Source organism: Sceloporus undulatus, chromosome 4, assembly GCF_019175285.1.
Source record: "Sceloporus undulatus isolate JIND9_A2432 ecotype Alabama chromosome 4, SceUnd_v1.1, whole genome shotgun sequence".
NCBI lineage: Eukaryota > Metazoa > Chordata > Lepidosauria > Squamata > Phrynosomatidae > Sceloporus > Sceloporus undulatus.
Genome location: NC_056525.1, coordinates 211,443,783 through 211,457,631, shown reverse-complemented (window position 1 = coordinate 211,457,631; position 13,849 = coordinate 211,443,783). Strand labels below are relative to the sequence as shown.

The 13,849-nt window shown below is 40.4% G+C and overlaps 1 long non-coding RNA gene across 1 annotated transcript; it reads right to left on the bottom strand.

Annotated features, from left to right (window-relative positions):
- Positions 1–6,019: 6,019 nt before the first annotated feature.
- On the bottom strand, positions 6,020–12,440 carry LOC121929309. Its single transcript, XR_006103646.1, has 2 exons — positions 10,222–12,440; positions 6,020–7,079 (listed from the first exon to the last, which is right to left on the bottom strand). It is a non-coding gene; the product is annotated as an uncharacterized LOC121929309 (long non-coding RNA).
- Positions 12,441–13,849: the final 1,409 nt, after the last annotated feature.

Here is a 13,849-nt window from a genome sequence, read left to right as displayed (position 1 = left end):
CTGGCTACCTGATGGCAGAAAAAGAACCTGCAAAAAGCGGGTTCTTTTGAAGCCGCGGCGGCAGTATAACAAGTGTGCCATTGGTGCACTTGCTATTTCAGTGCCGTGTGGCACCATGTGGACGCTGCATAGCACGTACGTAACAATTGTGATGCCCATGTAAACAGGGCGCCGCCATTGTTACGCCCTCATCATGTGAGAGGGTTGTGGGGCATGTAGGCACTCCGCCCTCCAGGCAGCCCTCACACATGACGAGGGCACCTGAAAGGCTGGTATGTACTGGGCCATAAGCATACTCCTCCAAGGGACCATTCAGACTACCTTTTACCCCAGATCAGAAACCGAATTAACCATGGGAAGTTCATATTGGCCCCGATCCTTTCACTATTGAATCCAAGGTTTCCACACCCGTTCAGGGGCAAATGACCCTTGGCAAGGGTCTTTTGAAAGTGGAGTAAAAGCTGTATCTTTTGAAAAAAATGGGTCTGGCGAATATGAACTTGTCCCCAATCATGATCGGGGCAAGTTCAGGGGAGGGATTTAGGTCGGGGGGGGGGGCAGAGGGCAGAACATTGCTCCCCTTCATGAAGGAGGGGGAGGATGAAGGAGCTGGCGGAAGGGTGCAGAGGGCAATCGAGGTGATGGAGCAGGAGGATGGAGCTGGAGAAAGGGTCAAGTTCAGGGTAGGTCAGAGGGAGGGCATAGAACAGAACAAGTCTCCCTCTCGCACCAGGCAGCTTTCTCTCTTTTTATTTTTTATTTTTTTATGCAAATGGTTTTTGCTACAGGGTGATACATATATACAGCGCGCCCGCGCCATATGCGGCTTGAGCATATGCGCTCAAGCTGCGGGGCGCGCATGCAGGGCGGAAGGGGTGGCGTGTACCATTCAATTGAATGGGCGCGCGCGCTCGTTGTGCCCCGCGCGCCGCCGCGGCCGCCATGCATAAGCCCCATTGGAAACAATGGGGCTTGAGCATAGGCGGAATTTGCCTTACGCGGCGGGATCTGGAACAGATCTCCGTGTAAGGTGAGGACGCACTGTAGATAGAATGTGTCTGCTTGTGCTACATTTCCCTTTCATCTCCTTGCTCCCGGAATAGAATGTGTGTGTGCTTGTGCTGCAAGAGGCTTTTTTCTAAATTATCTTTTATATGGGAATGCTACAATGGGAATGTTACAAATGTTTCTCTTTCAATTTGGCAAATTGATACAGAATGTTTTTGCTACTGTCTGTCAGGAATTCTGGGGTGGCTGAGGGAAAGCAAAGGATGCAGAAATGGCATTTGGGGTGAGGAATTAATTAATTAATTAATTAATTATTGTATGTGTATGAGGCATTCTGGGGTGGCAAGGAGGGAGGATGCAGAGATGGCATTAGATTGCATTTGGGGGTTGAAAACGTAGGCAGGGGAAGATCCATAATCTGTAGTGACCCAAATACACACAACACCTCGAGGTTTTTAAATTTGACAAAATATGCGCATACTGCTGCATGTTTTTTCTTTAAAAAAGGAGGGGGGAAAGCACACATCTGATTGCCCAATTGCTGTAGGAAATGTCACCTTGACGAAAGCGGAACTGAATTTGATTGACAGCAAAGGCACTTTCATTTTAAACCGGTTCCGCAAATGTGAACTCTCTGCAAGAGCTGCAGTGCAATTCAGGGTTAAATTACTCTGATTGAGGCAAATTTCTAGTGGGCAGTTGCTTCCAGAGGGATTCGGGGCGGAGGGGGTGTGTGTGTCTGAATCTGCCCAGTTCCATCCAGCATAAATAGGTGAATGGAAATGGGGCCCAAGTTCCAGTAACAGAGGGAGGATGCTTTAATCCTGCTTTATGCCATGTTAAAATGTTGCAGTATTCTCTGAACATAGTGACTGGATTCCAGTTGGTGCATGATGCCAGTGAGCATAAACAGTGGCAGCAGGAGAAGAAAAAACTGAAGGAAAGATGGTACTGGCAAAAATTGTCTGATTGGAGCTGACAGGTTTTGGCTGAAATCCTATATAGCCAAACATATCACAAGAGTTCCACATGTGTGACTCCACTATGTCTCACCCTCATCAGGATTCCCCATGTTGCTTTAATATTCTTCTCCCAGAAGCCATTCCATGGCTGGTGGAGAGTAGTGGGGGATTAAAAGCCAGATGCAGACCAAAGACATCTGCCAAGACATACCATGGTCCTCCAAATATCTCAGCAGATGAGATCATGAGTCTGCTTCTGGCCATGAGGACATCTGGTTATGTAAACTGCACAGCTATAGCAGTTTCATGGCACTTTAATTGTTGTGGTTTTGATGTAAAGAATCTTGATTTCATATGGTACTTAGTATTTTATCCTAAGGAGCTCTAGGCCATGCGTCTGAATTACAAATCTCAGGATTTCTTAGGATGGAACCATGACAGTGGAAGTTATATTAAAATCTAGAACTCTAGTACATGCAGGTATACTTATGGTTTCCAGTGAATGTTTGCTCATGTTGATCCTTAAAATTTAAGATGTGTGTAAAAGTATGTGCCTTCAAGGTGCCTGCCAAAGTAAGGTAACTCCACAAATTTCATAGTTTTCTTAAATATAGAATCATTAGAGATGTTTTTGCTAGTTCTTTGCTCTGAAATATAGCCTACAGCACCTGGTATTCCTTGGTGATCCTCCCTCCAAGTACTAACCAGGGTTAATCCTATTTAGCTTTCAAGAGCTGACAGTAGTGATGGTGAACCTTTTAGAGACCAAGTGCCCAAACTTAAAGGTGTTCCCACATCAGTATCACCTGGTGCCAGGGTGTGGGACTTCTGGGGGATGGGACATCTGGGGGGATGGGACTTCTGGGGGTGGGACTTCTGAGGGCAGGACTTCCCCTGGGACAGTTGATGCCTGTTCCTCCTCTTTCCCCTACCCTCCCGGGCCTTCAACTGCCTCCCCAGAGACAGCTGAAGGCCCAGGATGGCCAGAAAGAAGAGGAACAGACGCGTGCCTGTCCCTCTTCCTCCCCCCCACCCTCCTGGACCTTCAACTGCCTCTCAGGAGATAGCTGAAGGTCTGGGATGGCCAAGAGGATGAGGAACAGGTGCGTGCCTGTTCCTCCTCTTCCCCATCCTCTGTGTGCTCTCAAAAATGGCTTTGCATGCCATCTCTGGCATGCATACGATAGGTTCACTACCACAGCTTTAAGATATTTAATCCTAAGATCCTTTAAAGTAAGGAAGAACAAACCACAAAACTTTGGCTAGTCTTTGAGATGTTGACCACAACTGTTGGCTAGTGAGAATGTTAAGTGTAGATTAATAGTTCACTTCCTTTAAACTGTTATTCATTTTTTATTCTAAAGATATCTGAAAATGTTTAATGGATTGCAATCAAGATGTTGATGAAATAAATAAAATAGCAATAATATTAGCGAAATGTTGCAGACAATTTGACATCTGTGGCTACCACCTTGGCTTCTAACTGGAATCTGATTTATTGGTATTTATTTTGAAAAGCCTCTCAAGAAGTTTTGATGGTCAAAATTAATTTGTCAATCTTGTCCATTTAAAATTTATTTTAACATTTAATCTTGCCAATTTAAAATATAACTGTTACAGTATGACATGGAATGCAGCCTGTATGTGTTTAACTTCATAGAATAGAGTTGGAAGAGATCCCAAGGAATATCCATTCCAATCCCCTGCCATGCAGGAATTCACAACCAAAGCACTCCCAAAAGTAGGCACCCAGCTTCTGTTTAAAAACCTCCAGAGAAGGAGACTCTATCACTCTCCACAGGAGTGTGTTTCACTGTTGATCAGTTCTTACTGTCAGGAAGTTCTTCCTAATGTTTAGCCTTGCTTAACCTCTGCTCTGTTCTTGAACTAGGTTACAGGATGAAAATTTATAACCTATAGAATGTAAGAGAAAAGAAGAAGAATAAATATGAAGGTATAGGTATTAAACTTGTCCTCTCTGAGAAGAAAATCTAATTAACAGTTTATCATATCCAGTCTGAATAAATCTGAGATGGTACCTGCAGCCTTGCAAAAGACATTCCACAGACATCAAAAGATTAGGTAAGGTTAATGCTATAATATGCTATATGACATACTTGGCCCTCTTATCCTAACTTTCTTCAATCAGCAGAATTCACTACAGCAGTGAAAATGGAAAACCAGCTAGATTGTTAAAGGATATACAGTACATGATTAATAATGTGATTTTATCTAATACATTTTTTCTGATGGGAAGATTATATTATTTGGAGCCTATTTTGTAAAACCACAATTTCTTAGTAGTAAAAAGAGCTCATATCTGTTTTCTCTAGGAACGGCCTGACCTGTACTAATAAACTGAAAAAGGAATATAACACAGCTAGATGAATTCCTACCAGAGACAATTAATTTTTTATTGATTTGCTAGATAAATCAGATATTAAATTCTGTTTAAATAGACACCATGGCCACTAGGGGGCATGTGTGTATTGTTAGTTTAACTAAATGAGGACCACAAGGTGGAGATAATGCCTTTAATTGTGTGTATGTGCATGTGTTTCTGAACAGTTTCTATGGGAAAGGCAGAACTTTCCAAAAAATCTGGGGCAAACAAAATATCAAAACAGTTCCCAGAATATTGCTTTCTGAAAAATTTCTATCTAAACAATGTTGTTAGTTCATACTTGTAGACGATAAGAAGAAATGAGTTCAGAAAGGAAAACTAGAAAGAGCAGGATCCAAGTCCAATACAAATTACACTAATATTTAACAGATTTCACATGAGAATTAAATAAAACATTAAACAAAGAACAAACACAATTGAATGAGACTAGTGAAAAATAGGATGGATCCTGGAATTGCTTTCTGTTAAAGGAAAACTTTGCTTGGGGAAGGTCCTTCTACTTCATTGTGGAGGACCTTCTGCACCACACACAGAATTATTCACCCAATGTAACCAGGGACCCTTCAATTACAGTTGGCCCTCTGTATCCATGGACTCCATGGATTCACAGGCTCCATGCATTCAACCATCCATAACCTAAAAATACCCCCTCCCCCAAGGCAAAACTTAATTTTGCCATTTTATATGAGATACCATTTTACTATTCCATTGTCTATAATGGGATCTGAGCATCCAGGGATTTTGGTATCCATTGCTGGTCCTGGAATCAAACCTCAATGGATACGAAAGGCCCACTGTATAGCACCACCTGAAGTACCATGGTCAAAAATTGTGTAATCCTGGGATTTGTAGTTTGGTGTAACACCGGAGTTCTCTGGCTGACAGTTCTGTATCTCCCTCCTTAAGCGGCATATCCCAGGATTCCATAGGATACTACCATGGTAATTAAAGTGGAATCATAGTGCTGTAATTGTTTAATGTGAAAAGTCCCATGGCCTTATGATCCTGCATAAAACTAGAGAGCATTTTCACAGGGCCTACAAGGACCTCTATGAGGTGTGTGAGGAGATTCACTTTTGCCAACATCTTGTGTTACCATATATGTTCTCAGAAGCCATGAAGGAACTCATGTATGAATTAAATTACCGTATATACTCAACTATAAGTCAACCTCATGTATAAGTCAAGGGCAAATTTTGGGGCAAAAAATATGGATTTTGATATGACCCGAGGATGAGTTGAGGGTAAAACTTAGGGGCATGTAGCAAAGGATCTAAAGGGTGAAGCTAAGGAAGACAATGCCAAAGAACATTTAAAAATTCTAGCAGATATAGCTGTTAGTATTCATACTAAAATTTGGATGGATGAGAGAATAGAGAGGGGTCAGTGCTTCCAGGACAGATTATATTCTTGCCTTTCACCAGAGGATGGTTCTTTTTTAAAATCGGAGTTAAACTACAGTACTTACATTGACCCATGGATAAGTTGACCCAGGTTTTTGGGATCAATTTTTTGACTAAAATTTCTAGACTTATACATGAGTATATATAGTACTCATATGAAATTATATATGTTTAATCTACCTGCCTGCAAAGGATCTTTTGACCTTGGCAGTAGATCACATGCAATAACCCACATACACACAGAACTGAAGGAGAGTTTTATTGAACACACACAAATCAAAATATACACAATGATTGCACTGAGGAATAGCAAATATTATGGTAGAGCTCCAGAACTGACAAATAGTATATGCCTAACATAAACATCTAGCTAAAAGCATACGTTGCTTCAGGGTGGAGAAATATTAATTCAAATATCAAGCTAATAGGGTTCAGAGGGTATTGAGGTTGTCTTTGGGGCAGGTGTATATGTGCTATAGAATGCTGGATTCAGATAAGAATACGGAAGGATAAGCATTCTGAGGTTCAGGGGTTGCTAAGAAGAGAAGTGGGGAAGACAGAGAGGCAATATAAAACTGGGAAGCAATACACAATTTTTAAACCACACACACACTATGGAGGGAATAGATGGGGGAGCTACCAATCCACTGGGGAAAAGCTCCCTGATAGATGTTAGGGGTAAAAAAAAATGCCTTTCCTAAGTCCCATTAGACTTTCCTGGGGAGGAAAATGTACTTCTGGCTGGAGGAATACAAACTAGAAGAGGACAGTTTAAACAAGATTTTCTAAGTCAGGACCATGATTGACATTCTCTAACTGAAATGCCTCTTGATCAAAGATGAGGGCTTCAAGCACTTTCCCCCAGGTTGAATCTCCTTGAATCTTGGCTCTCCTTTTATGTGATCTTGGATTACAGAAAATACAAAAGGTTCTCTAAAATAAAGGAAACTCTGAAACAAAGGCTGCTCTCCTGAATGACTTTAATAGGTACAGTTGCTTAACAAAAGGCAGTAGTGTCTCAGAGACAGGCACACAGTTATGGGAGACATTTCAGCATATTTGACCTGACTCCATTTGAATTGTAGCCATATTTTGGGTAGCAATGCTGAGCCTACATCTGGTTCATAAAACACTGCCAACTGGAGAATGGCATACTGGGAGTTGTTGTGCCTTCAAGGCATTTCTGATTTGTGGTGACCAGATGCCAATTCTGATGATTGGAAGATCAGAAGGTTGGTATTTTGAGGCCCGAGTGCTGCATAATGGCGTGATCTCCTGTCACTAGCTCCAGCTTCTGCCAGCCTAGCAGTTCAAAAGCAAGCAAATGCAAGTAAATAGATAGGTACCATTTCTCAGTGGGAAGGTAACATTCGATGCAGTTATGCTGGCCACATGACCACCAGTTCTAAGGAGTTTATCAGACAAGGGAAATTGGAAGTATAATCCAATGGCAATCTGAACACAACCATGGGGTTTAATGTTATTGCAGGATAGACCGCCACACACAAATTTGGGCAATGTCATGCTATTTTTTGGCAATGGAGAGCCAGTTCGAATGCAGTGAGCATTCATGTAATTTTGCTAAACTAGCGACTTTACATGAATGCGTTCTGGCCCCACTTTCTTTTCATTCAAAATTAAGAGAAATTCCTCTGGTGTGATAAACTCCTCAGACAACATTGGCTCTTCGGCTTAGAAATGGAAATGAGCACCACCTTTTATAGTAGGTTACAACTAGACATTCATGTCAAGGGACTACCTTTACCTTTTAAGGTAAATCTATCACAAGGTTTTCTTGGTCAGATTTCTTCAGTGGTTTGTCTTTGCCTTCATCTTAGGCTGAGAGTGTGTGACTTGTCCAGGGTCACCCAGTGGGCTTGAATGGCTGAGCAGGAACTTCACCTTGGTCTCTAGTCATAGTACAACGCTCAAATCACTACACCATGCTGGGAGACATAGAGCTTATTGCCTCTGTGTGTGTATTCCTGTTTAATGCCTGACTGCTTTCCACAATTTCCTGGAAACATCTAGTATATCAGGGGTAGGCAATCTTTTTGAGCCGGGGGCCGGGTTGCTGTCCCTCAGACAACTGGAGAGCCAAAGCCAAAAAATAAATAATTAAATACTTTTAAAAAATTAAATAAATAAACAAACCGGGACAAATGTAGGACAACATTTTCAAATGGAGGACACTTTTTTAAAAAAATGGAGGACACGCGAAAAAATTTGCTGATTTTTAAAAAAATGTTAATATAAATGCATGTTTCTGACGCTTCTATAGACAATTGCCCCCCTTGCCCGCCGCTTGCCTCCCTTGCTCGCCTCCTCCTGATAGGCCAAAGGCCCCACGCCCTCACGCGAGAGGCCAAAGGCTCCGGCGGCAATCGGCAGCAGGACCAGGCTGGGGCCGGTCCCAAGGCCTTGCCGGGCCGCATCTGGCCCGCGGGCCGCAGGTTGCCTACCCCTGTAGTATACAGTGGTAAGTATGTGTGAGTCATATTTCAAGACTTCATTTGTGATATCTCAGACAGGGGTCCCATGGCTGTTTTTATGGGCCTCTTTTTTAGTTTTTCTATTTATTTATTTTTGTCCCCAAACATTCTCTTGCTCTATGCGGGGCACTTTTCTCATATTTATGCCCCTGGGCCATTTTAGTCCCAGAAGAAGCCTTTTCTCCAACAGAAAGTAACTTGTGTAATATCCTGTTGGGATAAACAATCTCTTCTGAGGTTAAAATGGCCTAGATAGGGCCAAAAAATAATAATAATAAAAATAAAATTACAGTCCTCCAAAGTCCCCCAGGGAACCAGTGTGCCCCCCTAATAGTTGTCCACCCCAACCTAGAGAGAATTTTTTTCCCAATTACTAGTTCAACTTTACCAAATCAGGCAAAATGTCCAATTTCACCAGCAGTTTCCATGCAGTAGACAAACATGTGCACATATGTCTTTGGAAATGTATTGCACAAACAGAAACAGTTTGCAAGACAGCATACAAGCCCAGGTTCTGTATTCACCATATGCTCTCCAACTGATAAAAGTATATTTGAATTACAGAAATTACAGCTACCACTCCAATGTAAAGAAAAATTATCAGCATGAATTAAAAGGTAGAACCCATGCAAAATCAACCAATGGAGTATTATCTTGCAATGACTGAGAGAGGGAATGTCATTTCTTGTACAGCTCAAGCCATCAGTAAAACAGTTGAGAGGACAAAGTGACTTGTTCAGTTTCCTTCTCAAGCGTATGACACTGTAAACTTTTAAATACTGGGATCCACTGAGTGCTCAAGATAGAAATATGTTATATTAAGCAATATGTTGATATATATGTGTGAGGAAAAGCAAGATCTGTGGAGGTGTGTGTGTGTGATTAACTGTCTCTCTTCGCTGATGTAGTCTCAGTTAAATTCACTCCTACTCCATGGAATTAGTTGCAAGAGAGAAGTTCTCCAATGGGCTAGCTCCCATTTAGAAATGTGTGTACTAACTGCTCACATTCAATTAAAATCATGTGCAGTGTGGTCTTAACTCAGCAGAGTGTGAACAGAATGACCAGCAATAGGTGGCAAAAGCAACCTGCATGTATTGTAAGGCTTAATCTATAAATAAAACATCTATTTATAGAGTGATTATGTTTGCAAAAGTTAACACTTGAATGTTTATACAATGCCAAAAGTTTTAAAAAAACACCCTTCAGAGCATAGTAACCACCCTAGGGAGACTTTTAGGGAGCATGGTTGCCAGTATCGTCTGCTGTTTACATGCCAAGTGTATCTTCTGCTGTTTAAAATAGAACACCACAATGGAACTTAATGCAAGTAAACACACTCCAGGAAAGCAGGCTCCTGTTACACATAGCTGTTCTTAACAACATAGCCCTTCTAGCATCTGCTAAGCAGTAAAGGAAGTAAAGATGTTAGATGGCTTTCTGTAGTGTTGTCTCAGAGATTAGAACTGACTTTCTTGCACTAAAACTCCCAGCCCAACCTGATCTTCTCTTCACACTTCTGAGTTGGTAGTATCTGCTTATTACCACTGTATGTGCTGCACTATTGTCTTCCTATTGCTGCTTAACTTTTTTTAAAAAAAGGTTTTTAATTATAAAACTGTTTTGAGCCCACCTGGTGATAAGCATTTATATTTTTAAAATCCAATACATTTTTAAAGAAAATAATAATCTGTAATAGCATGTGCAAGCAAGCCAGTTGGAGCAATTAGCATCCATGGAACAGAGATGGCAAATATATTTAAAAAAATATGTTCATTTGCTTCATCTGTTTCTTTCCACTTGCCTTTTTATACAGCCTTTGAATTTAAAAACAAACAGCTGGTCAGTGGAACTTCTATCAATCTTACAAACATCCACAATCTAAATAGCAGTTAAGCCAGTTGGATTTTTTTGTGGTTATTAACTCACTTTATAAGTTATAAATGTCTAACCTTTATACAGTCTCCAAAATGCAAAGACTTCTGTTTTCAACCACAGTTGCATTCAGCTGAAGAGTTATCATATCGACAGTTCAACTAACAGCTGTACAGTACAGACCAAGCCTTCTGACTGAAATCAGCAACCAGTCACAGGGATGACAACTGCAAAAACACTCATTCACCACTGCTGTGTGGTTGACACCTGAAGGTGTGGCAGCTCCCTGCTCCAGAGCTAAGTGTAATCTTTTACATCTACACCACCATTCATTAAGGACAGCACTATAGGGAACATTGCTTTTGAAGCCGTTTCCACTCAATCTTCCACTCAAGATTCTATGGGGATTCTTGCCCCATCCCACATGAGATCTATAGGCAATCAGTCTATTTTCAAGAAGTTTTGGGGAAAAAAGTGCTGATTCTGACTTATAAGGACCCATACGGTTCATATCTTAGCTATTGATATGAGCTTGCCCAAACAGGTATGTTTGTAGAGGATGTAGACTGCTTTTTAATTTTAGATACATGTGGCTTTATTTGTATTTATTTTAATCTGTTAAACCATCTTGAATCCCAGTCTTGGAGAAAAAACAGGGCACAAAGTGATTGAGAAAAATAGTATGTGCTTAAATTTTTTCTTCTATGGGTGACTAGACCTTTGTATCTCTGGTTTCCTGCTTTCTATTGCCTTCTTCCCTTTTTTAAAGGAGAAAAGGTAAAAATGTATCTGGGAGCTACTCACAGTCCACTAGTTCAGGATTAAAGCACTAATTCATAAACCTGTCTTCCTCAACCCAGGATCCTCTATATGTTCTGAACCACAACTCCCATTATTCCCCAGTAAACCTGGCCCACTGTGGTGAAGATACCTTTTTCTCAGGTCTGGATCTGGGGAAAGAGAGACAATGGGGCTCGACAGATGAGCAGCTCTGTGCTGCCCGTTTTTGCCCTACATTATTGCTGCAGCAACCAAAAGGTGCTGCAACAAGACACTCCCTCTTGGGAGCAAAAAGAAGCTGCTCAAAGCAGCTTCCTGGAAGGAGTCGGACTGGTGCTCTTGCGCCCAATAATGTCACTTCTGTCCAGTGCAGTTTGGGCACTGCACCACACTCACACCATCATGGCGCCACCAGTGTAGATGGGGTGAACAATGATGGAGGCCTCCTTGCGAACTAGGGCTGCTGGGCCTGTAAATGTGCAGCCTCATCTAGCCCTAGTTCGCCAGGACACCACTAATCACCCATCTGTATTGTGCCAATATGCACAACACATTCCCCCTTATTCAAAAATAAAGTAAGCTCTGAAAAGGGGGTTGGGGAAGAAGAAGAGATAGATGTTTATGCTTCCCACACTGAGACTTCTTTACACTTGCCTCAGCTTTATGGTTTGCAAAGATATAATGGACAAGTGTGGATACAGTGGGCCCTTGTGATCTTCTGGGGTTGGTTCCAGCACTCCCCATGTATACCAAAATGTATGCATGCTCAAGTCCCTTTCAATACAATGGTATAAAATATATTAAATGGCAAAATAAAGGTTTGCTTTCTGGAATTTATATATTTTACAAGTATTTTCAAGCCATGGATGCTTGAATCTGTGCATAAAAAATCTGTGGATAAGGAGGGATGACTGTACTTTTCTCCAAAATTCTGAAATAGTTTCAAAGCTACTTATTTGCTCTGAAGGATGGCCTAAGATACAACAATCAAGGAATGTCTCTTAAAAACTGAAGTTGGTTTCTAATGGAAGCTCCCAAACCTGCCCCCAGTCTTTTCCTGGCCACTAATATGCTGGTAAATTTATAAGCAAGCTTATAATACAAGATATGTATTATTTATAAATAGGGTATTTTATTAGCTGGCATAGCCAATGAGTATTAAGTGAACCCAAAATGGACTTTTGCTTTTGAAAAAGCCCAGAAACTAACAGTCACTAAGCAGATCATGTTTCCTCTTGCTATCTACCTTAGACAAGTGGCAGGCATGCCTCATCTCTGTTTTTGGAAGCTTTCCTTGAAACCTAATTGGTAAATCAAACTTGGCTAGTTTCTTGATCTTAAATAGCTCAATCCTCTAAATATACACAGTGGTGAGTAAACTCCATTAAATCCACAGGGGCTTCTTTTGTGAAGGTATGTATAGCATTGCCCTATACGTAGGACAAGTGATCAAATATTTTTATGCATGCATGTGTAGTTGGAGAGACAACTTATAATGAAATGACATTAAGTGAGCTACGTATATATTGTATACTGTATGGTGTTTGTTTTTAATGCATTGTATGTGTAATTGTAACTTGTGTAAACCGCCCTGATCTGAGGAAGGTGCGGTATATAAATAAAAACTTTATTTATTATTATTTATTTACGTACCATAACTGAAATCTCACTATTAACTGAAACACCACATCTGTAGTCAAATCGTAATCACAAATGGGCAATTTGTCAATCAAAAGAGTAGTCTGATAATTAGTTAGAGATAAAGGAATGGTACTTCTACATAACCAGATGTGTTAGAGGGAGCAAACTCTGCTCATGAGTCATAAATGTAACTGCTGATTTTTTATTTATTAGCAGTAAATTACTGAGCTCAGTACTGATCAGAGTTTACATATCTCACACCAAAAATGTATTTGACAACTAATCACAATATTTATATATTGTAGAAACAACAACTGTGGCCACAACAGTAACAGGTGTTTCATTAACCAACATTTCCATTTGCTAGAAAGCAAAATTACACCAGTCAATCAGTCAAGTTTACAAACATTTTAAAAGTGCATAACACTGGAAACAAAATGAAAATGTGACAGCACTTTCTTAATAAGGAAAAACAAACATTAGGACATGTGGTGGGAGAACACAACTCATCTTGTGACTGGTATCCCCCTGATTGCCACAGCATTAATAATCTTTTACTCCAGTCTTGTCTGTGAAGGTGATAAGATCCCAGGTGAATATACACAATGTTTCATTTCAGAAAACAAATTATTTACCAAATTTGGGGATTTGTTTAATCTGTTTTATACTGTATTTGCTGCACTGAGGTGCATTTGTAAGCCGCCCTGATCTATTTGGAAGGGCGGGGTATAAATAAAATTTTATTATTATTATTATTATTATTATTATTTTATCTCCCACCTGCTCAAAACACATTTCTTCTTTAAAGTTGTACCATTAAGTTTCCTCTCAAAATGTTATCACTACAATTTTTAATGAAAAATGTTTTTTAAAGGATGATAAAGAAAATATGCCGAAGAAAATATTCTTGATTCTAACCAGTTATAGCAAAGTGACCTAACTGCTCTGAGAAAACACAAGACACATCAGATTATATATTAGTTACAGCATGTCCATCTTCTAAAGGAAAGAATGCAGATGAATAATTAGGTTAGCAATTTCATCATTTGATTTTATAATCTATCATGGGCACACCACAAAACTATGAAAAACAAAACACCCTAGCCCTTTCAAAGCAAGTGGTAGAAAAATTCACAGTCACAGAAATTACCTTCATAAGCCTTTTGAGAGAAGGGGCAGTGTGGCATATCTAAATTGTACAATATAAAACATTGTAAGTAACAGAGCTGAAAACACGGAAGCAATTTAAAAAAAAACAAAACAGCAGCAAAAACCAAACGGTGC